Source organism: Triticum dicoccoides, chromosome 1B (assembly GCF_002162155.2).
Source record: "Triticum dicoccoides isolate Atlit2015 ecotype Zavitan chromosome 1B, WEW_v2.0, whole genome shotgun sequence".
NCBI lineage: Eukaryota > Viridiplantae > Streptophyta > Magnoliopsida > Poales > Poaceae > Triticum > Triticum dicoccoides.
This window is the reverse complement of record NC_041381.1, coordinates 300,816,777-300,824,970: the sequence shown is the minus strand read 5'-3', so window position 1 is coordinate 300,824,970 and position 8,194 is coordinate 300,816,777.

The following is an 8,194-nucleotide window of genomic DNA, read 5'->3' as shown; positions in this document are numbered from 1 at the left end:
ACGCGTCCTCGGCATCATCCAAACGTGGCTAAACCCCCAAGACCGAATCCACCGGATGGATAACCAGTGCGTGCACTTCGTGCGCACACCCACGATCGCATGCACGGCATGCTCGGCCTGAATGCCGTTGTAGCTAACTCACCTCCCCCTGTATCTCTCTCCTCGTGTAACTGCATATAAACCCCCTCGAGGGACTAAATACAGTGTGTGGTGATTGCTTCATTACTCAACTGTGCGATGAACCGGCGGCGGGCGCGGGGTGTCTCGAGGGCGTCTTGGAGCTGAGTTGACCCGGCGAAATAGCTTCAGGGGCAGCTCAGGCAACAGCGGTTTACCCGTGGCGAGCTTTGGCGCTTCAATGGAGCAGGGGGCGGTTCTACCAGAGCGGCATGATGCAGCCGAAACGAGGAAGGCGGCTCGTAGCAGAGGTGGAACACGGGGCCGGCAATGAAGGTGGCGGTTTTTCGATGAGATCGCGGCCGCGAGGCCAGGGGGTGCGGCCAGCGGAGGTGGCATGGCGCGAGGGCGCGATAGTGGCCGGCATGCAGCTCAGGAGGCCGAGGCGGCTTGCAAGAGGGAGTGGGTATGGAAACCCGGCTGCGGCTGTGGAGTCGAGGCAGATCCGGTCGCAGCGACAGCGAAGGCGACCGCTGGTTTGACACAAGGCTCGGGGTCCAGGTCAACGAAAGAGTCCAAGCCCATGGATGACTCATTCCTGGGTCACGGGCTCATGGCTGTTTTTTCTTTTTCCTTTGAAAATTTCCCTGACGATGATCCAGCAGCCGCTCTTTGAATCTTCTGACTCGGATGGAGGTAGTAATCCGATCTATGTGTACTCAAGTAGGAGTAGTACTAGTCTTGGTCACGTACTAGTGTAAGTACTAGTTGATTTTTCAGTTTTGACTATTCTTTACATCAGGGAAAAAGGGTAGCAACAGATGGTTGGATTCCCACGGCCTGGGACTTGTGGACGTGGAGCAGCAGTGGAACTCGGCGGATTAAGCTGTAGTCTCGGGTGACTCACGGCGCATCTCTTTTTTTTTCTGTAAACCGGACTCGGCGGATTATCACGGCACATGTGGCAGACGTTGAACATGCAACCCTGACTTTCTTGATATGTTTTGACTGCTCATGGATAATGTGATTTATTGAACCGGATCTTTTCTCATCCGGAAAATTGCAACTTCCCGATCCCTAGGACTTTCAGCGGCAATGGAAATTAATCCGGCCTCAATGGATCATCTGGTTGTGTGTGCTGGCTTCAAATTTGATCATGTTCCCGCACAAAACAATTTACTTGCCGGCTCTTCCTCATCTGACGGAATCGCGTGCTCCTCGATCCTTAGGAAAGATCCCTTCAAGAACTCAACACCACTGTGCGCAGGCCCCACTGTGAATTGTCACATCAGATGTCCTAGTGTAAGGACTTAGTCGTGAGGCCAATGCATCTATGTGGTAGCTTGAGAGGGGTTAAGCCGAATCGAGAGACGTGAGACAATCAACACATAAGACAAGGATTTAGACAGCTTCGGGCCCCGGGAAACATCATCCGGTAATAACCCTACATGCTGTTTGTGGCTAGGTCTAATTATGATCATGAGGGAGTCACCGTAAACCGGCTCTCCTCCAGTTGTGTCTAGCCCTAGAGATTGTTTCTTCTTGCCTCTCCTCTTTGGGGAGCCCTGCCCCTCCTTATATATGTTGAAGGGGCGGGTTACATGTGGAGTCCAACTCGGACTTAAGACTTAACTATTCTGACTTCTCTTTATGTGCTTCATAACATCTCGGGCTTCATAACCCTTGGCAACCCAGTTATCACTGTTTGTCGGTTTAAGATGGTCTGCCGGTTTATGACTTCCTGCCGGTTTATGAACTGACTTAACACCTGCCAGGTTTTCATCTGACTTGACTCCTGCTGGTTTACCACCAGCCGGTTTACCGTCTGACTTGACTCCTGCCGGTTTACCACCAGCCGGTTTGCCGTCTATCTTAGCCATCTGTCTTAACTGTCCGCCTTAACTGTCCGCCGGTTTACCAAGTTCCAGGCGGTTTACAACTCCAGCCGGGTCATACCGCGGGGTATATCCCTGAGACCCATGTCCAGCCCCCTCTCGTGATGCTCCCAGGGGAGGTGTTGCGATGAGGCTAGCCACTGAGCTCTGGGCTCCCTGAGGTTGATACGGCCGTAGGCCGCCCTCAGTTGTTTATCACCAGCGCGGAGCATAGCACTTCCGTATGTGTACGGGCATAGCCGCTCCTCGGCAGTGTCGTCAGCCAGCACGGAGCATGGTGCTTCCACTAGTACGTGGGATGGGGGCCCCCCTTCGGGAGGAGCCTCCGGGGCATGTACAGCCCCGCCCTGACATGTGGCTTGCACGGTAGGGCTAGACAAGGTGTATCTGGGCACTCGTGAGCCAGCGCGGGACTTTCGAGGCCCTACCTCAAGGCGGGTTGCACCTGGTCTTGGATCTTTGACAGTTGTGTGTTCCTGCGAGATTGTTAGATACAAATGCTCTACGTCCTCAGGTCCCGGCCCTCAAGCGAGCTCAGCCGCCGCTGGTATGCCAGGTCGCGATCCCGTGGACAAGGCCAGGGGGTGAGGGCCGGAGAGCCAGTAAGAGCTCCTGAGTCGCGATGCTCAGGAGCCCCCCTTTTAGCGCGCAAGGGATTTGCATGGGGAGAAGAGGCCCGTAGTAGGCGGCAGATGATAATCATCATCAGGTTAAGCATGAAGGGCAAATCAGCTTAGGAAAATGCATGAGGGATACATGCCACTGGGTCAGGCCCGAGCGGCTTGGGGATGATGCAGCCCGAGGGGCGCCCCCAGCAAGGTAAACTAAAGACATAAGCAAAAGGGATACATGCTGCAAGGACAGACCCACGCGGCCTGGGAATGATGCAGCCCTGAGGGCGCTCCTAGCTGAAATGAACTCGGAAGATGTCACTTGGTACCATTGTAAGGGGGGGTGTTGGAGTAGTTGAAGATGCGTGATGAACAGGCCGATCCTCACGAGCCACTGGAACCCTGAGCCTCGGGAGGCTCTGGGGGTCCAGGCGGTGGACCATCTCCATCTCCGCCAGGACCATGTGATGCCTAGCCTCCTGAGCCGCTAGAATGCTCCGCAGATGGCGCTGGTGGGTGATAGCCACGTTCGGTAGGCTGAAAGGCATGCGAACGTAGCTGTGCGGCGGACCCTCGCAACGTCCCACACGCGAAGGCCAGAGGCGCTCCTGAGATGCAGCTCGGTTGAGCCCAGGGACATCGATGCAGACGTGCAACCCACCATCCTCGCCTGGATGGGGAGCTACCCCAGGTGAACGGCGGTCGCCGCGCATGGCTCTTGCTTCCTGAAGCTCCTGAGTGGTCTTGGTGATGAACTCCTGAGGGTTGGGCTTTCCATGCCCTGAGACTTCCTGAGGAAAACGTGCTGCGAAGCACGCCTCCAAGTGGTGCCCAAGCGCCTCCCTCATGATTTTGGCAAAGTCTGAGGCCCTCCAGAAGAGAGCCCCCGAGCCCTGCCCGAGGAGGGCGCCGGGCGTGCCTTCCTATGCGATGGAAGGAGGCGCCCCTTGCACGGGCGCAGATCCTGATGCGATACCTCCTGAGGGCCAACTTCCTGAGGCCTTGAGCTGGCCGATGTCTTCTTCTTCTTGGGGACTGCCTCAGCAGGGTTCTCGCCCTTGCTGTCCGGGTCCTCGATTGATGCAGCTTGGAAGGCGCGCTCTAGGGAGCACACCGCATCTTTCTCTTCGCAGGGGACTGTGATGATTCCGCCGCTTCCTGGCATCTTGAGGACGTTGTAGCCATGGTGGGTTTCTGCCATGAACTTGGCCAGGCGGATGTGGGCGACGTCGAAGTCAATGAGCTCGGTGTGGTAGTTGTTGCGCTGCCCGAAAGTGACAGGGAGGCGGACCTGCCCTATCGGGGTAGTGGAGCCGTCGGTAACTCCTGAGAAAGGCTTGGTGGGATGAAGTTGATCATATGGCACTTGAAGGTTGTTGAACATCTCGACGAACAGAACATTGAGTCCTGCGCCGCCATTGATGAGGGTCCTGGTAACCTGCATGTCGCTGATGACTGGAGAACAAAGCATCGGGAGGACGCCAGCGGTAGCCGCACACTTGAGTTGATCTGCAGAGATGAAAGTGATGGCACACTTGGACCACCTGAGCGGGCTCGTGGCCTCAAGCTTGGGGAGGACCGCATTCACCTCGCAAGCGAACTGCTTGAAGATGCGCTGAGAGGCTGGGGCCTGGGCACCGCCCAAGATGCAAGCGATAACACGCGGCTCTTGGAAGCCCCCAGCCCCCTCGTCCTGGTGGTGTTCGTCATTCCTTCTTGGCGGTGGCGGCAGAGGAGGAAGGCCTGAGTTGCCCTGCGGGCGGTCCTCGCGAAGCTGATCCCTCTAGGCTCCCTTGCGAGGCTAGTCCTGCCAGCGATCCTCACGAGGTCGGTCGCGCCACTCCTGGCGAGGGTCTCGGTCATCCCATCGTCACCCGCCTCGTCCTCCTCCTCGGTCGTATCCCCGGTCGTTGCGCTCGGGGCATCGACCGAAGCGTCCTTCTCGAATGGCCCTAAGCTCTTGGCACTCATTGGTGTTGTGGGTGTGGTGGTTGTGGTAGGCGTACAATGGTCAGATGCCCTTGGACGACTCCGGCCGGTCTCTGCCATGCTTCGTGCCCGGTTCTGCTACGAGCACGGCTTCTCCTTTGCGCTTCACGTCCTTGGCCTTGGCTTTCTTCTCTTTTGGGTCAGCAGCTATAAGCTCGAGGAGTGAGAGGCATCCTTCCTCAGCTCTTGCGCACTTGGTCGCCAGATTGAACAGCTCCAGAGATGTGCACAGATCCTCGTGGATGGCGAGCTCCTCCTTCATCTTGACGCGCTGATGCCATCAGAGAACACTGAGATGATGGCCTTGTCCGTCACCTTGGGGATCTTGAGGCGGGCGCTGTTGAAATGCTGGATGTATTTCTGCAGGGTCTCTCTAGGCTGCTGCTTGATGCGGTGCACGTCACTCGCAGCCGGAGGGCGGTCGCGAGTGCCCTGGAAGTTGGCGATGAAATGGCTGCGCATCTCATCCCAGGAGGAGATCGAGCCGGGAGGAAGGTTCAGGAGCCAGGTGCAGGCACCGTCATTGAGCGCCATGGGAAACCAGTTCGCCATTTCCTTCTCATCTTTGTTGGCCGCCTCGATGCCCAGCTCGTAGAGCTGCAGGAACTCCGTGGTGTTGTCACATCCCTAGTTCTGGTATGACCTAGACTATCTAGTCATGTGTGCATCATGTTTAAATTCCATTTAAATTTGAAATGGGGATTTGTGAAACCCTCAGAATTATTTCTGGAAATGACCCAGATAAAAATTGCTCCAAAGAGGTCCAAGAAAATGTTCATGTTGCTCTCTAAAAATATTGGACAGAGATAAAAATCAAACCAATATTTTCAGGTGCTCATAAGTATTTATTTTGGGCATTTCGAATTAATGCAGTAATTATTTGCTTTGGATATATATTGTTATATATATAATATTGTCCAAAAATTATGCCAGTTATTGAGGAGCTCTGGAATAATACCACTAGCCCCTACAAAAATCGGCATAAGAAAATAAAATGGTTTATTATTTTTATTAAACCAAACAAATATCAGAAAAATAGGAAAATAAAACAAAATGGAAAGCTTACCTAGCGCCCTGTAGCCATCTAGCGCCCCAGCCGGCCCAGCGGTGCGGCCCACTGGCCCAACGGCTAACCGTCGTCCTCCTAGCAATGACAGAAGGACAAGGGCACGCGCCGGCGCACGCGGCCACGCGTCCGGCCACGGCCACGTCTCCCCGCCACCTCCTGCTTCTCCCCCTCGTCGCCTGGAATGCCTGGACGACGCCACGATGCCCCACACCTCTCTCACTCTCTCTCGTTCCTCCCCCTCCCCTGGATCTCTCTCTCCCACCGTGCCCGAGCGCCACTGTCACTGCCGCTCGCCGTTGCCGCGCCCACCGCCACACCCTCACCTCTCCGACAAGCTCAGAAGCTCCGCCACGTCTCCGTCTACCTCTCTGTCGAGCCACGCAACGTGGGAAGCCATGGAGAGCCGCCATCGCCGCTGCCTTCATCTTCGATCGCTGGAGATTGCCCTCGCCGTACCGCTCGTGTCCGCCCTCCCCCGAGCTCGTGAGCTCCTGCCCCGTCCCCCTCTCTCCGTTCCTCCATTCTCGCGCCAAAGCCCCCTTCCCCCACCACGGCCGTAGCACCTTGCCGCCGGCCATGTCGCCACCGCAGCCACATCTATGGGAACCTGCAACTGAGCACGCCACCGTGGTCAGCACGTCTCCAGGAGACGAACGTGACCAACCCCGGCCCCTGCCGTGCATCGTAGCCTCTTCTCCTCTCCCCGCCAAACTCCGTTCACTGCCCAAGTGGTCGCTGCCGTCGATCTAGGCTATCTCCGGTGAAACGAAGGGCACCACTAGATGCACGCGAGCCTGGGCTACGCGTAGGTGCTCTCCGCCGCGCGTTTGGTCGCTGGAGCGACGATCCCGAGCCCCTCCGCCGCGTTCGGCCTCCCCGGCGGCTAAACGCCGGTGGGGTTTCACCCCTTTGACCTCGCCGGCCTAGCAGGTGGGCCCCATGGGTTAGGTGATTAGCTTAGGGCTAATCACCATTTAGCTAATCCCCCCCTGACACTGACATGTGGGCCCTGGCCCAGCTAATTTGTAGTTAGGTTAGTACAAATGTTAATTAACCTGTTAGTTAACTGAGACACTGACATGTGGACCACACACGTTAGGTTTGACCTGGTCAGCTCCGTTGACCTGCTGATGCAGGCATGACGTGATGCTGAGCCAGTTATTCTTTTCTGGTATTTAAATTAAATCAGGAAATTCCAGAAAATGCTTTAAACTTCAAAAAATCATAGAAATTCAACCGTAGCTCAGATTGAAATAATTTATATATGAAAAATTATCAGAAAAATGCAATCTATCCACATGTACTAGTTCCATGCATGACAAACCAACTTATACCTACTGTATAAGTGAAACACTAAAATGGCATTTATAAAAGTATTAACTTGGAGTTGCATTTGAATTCTTGATTCAAATGGACTTCAACCAAATGAATGCTAGCTGCATTAGCTCAAATAGCATCACATCTACATGCCATGATCATGCATCATATTGTTGCATATACTTGTGTTTTGATTGTTGGCACCGTTCCTTGTCGATAGGTCCTGCTCCGGAGAGTGCTCGAGAGTACCTGTCTGTGAAGCAGTGCCCCCCTATTGATCTACCAGGCAAGCAAACCCCCTTGTTCATTCTGATACAATCCTACTCTCTCGCTCCTTCTCTCAGTTATTGCATTAGGACAACAACAATTCAACTACTACTTTGTGTTGCGGTAGTTGAACCCATTCCTCTGCATGACCTGTCATTGCCATAGTAAATAGTTGAAACCCACTAGCATGTGTAGGAGTTGATTGAAGCCATTGTTGTGTTCCTACCATGCCATGCCTGCTATTTCTTAGAGTGTGTCAGGTCTGATTCATTGGGAATGAATTGGAGTGCAATGCTGCGTTCTGATGCTGAGAGTGAAGTGTGTGAACACGATTTGGTAAAGGTAGCGGTGAGAGGCCATGTAGGAATACATGGTGGGTTGTCTCACTGGAACCGCCCTTAAGCACTGAGTTCTATGTATGTTGTCCAATGACTCAATACTACCACACATTGGGTTCTTGTAACTCGACCCCTCTAGACTTATTAACCAACTTGATCTCTGTCCAGGAGTCGCAAGTAGTTTCTGGTGTTTGTAGGTAGAGCTATTTTTCTACCAAGTGGCACCCGGCAGGGTGGGCTTGGGACAGACTAGGCACAGGTGGCACGGTTGTGACGCTCCCGATTCAATCATACACTAATCATACATGCAAACGTGTACGATCAAAATCAGGGACTCACGGGAAGATATCACAACACAACTCTAAAAATAAAGATAAGTCATACAAGCATCATAATACAAGCCAGGGGCCTCGAGGGCTCGAATACAAGTGCTCGATCACAGACGAGCCAGCGGAAGCAACAATATCTGAGTACAGACATAAGTTAAACAAGTTTGCCTTAAGAAGGCTAGCACAAACTGGGATACAGATCGAAAGAGGCGTAGGCCTCCTGCCCGGGATCCTCCTAAACTACTCCTGGTCGTTGTTAGTG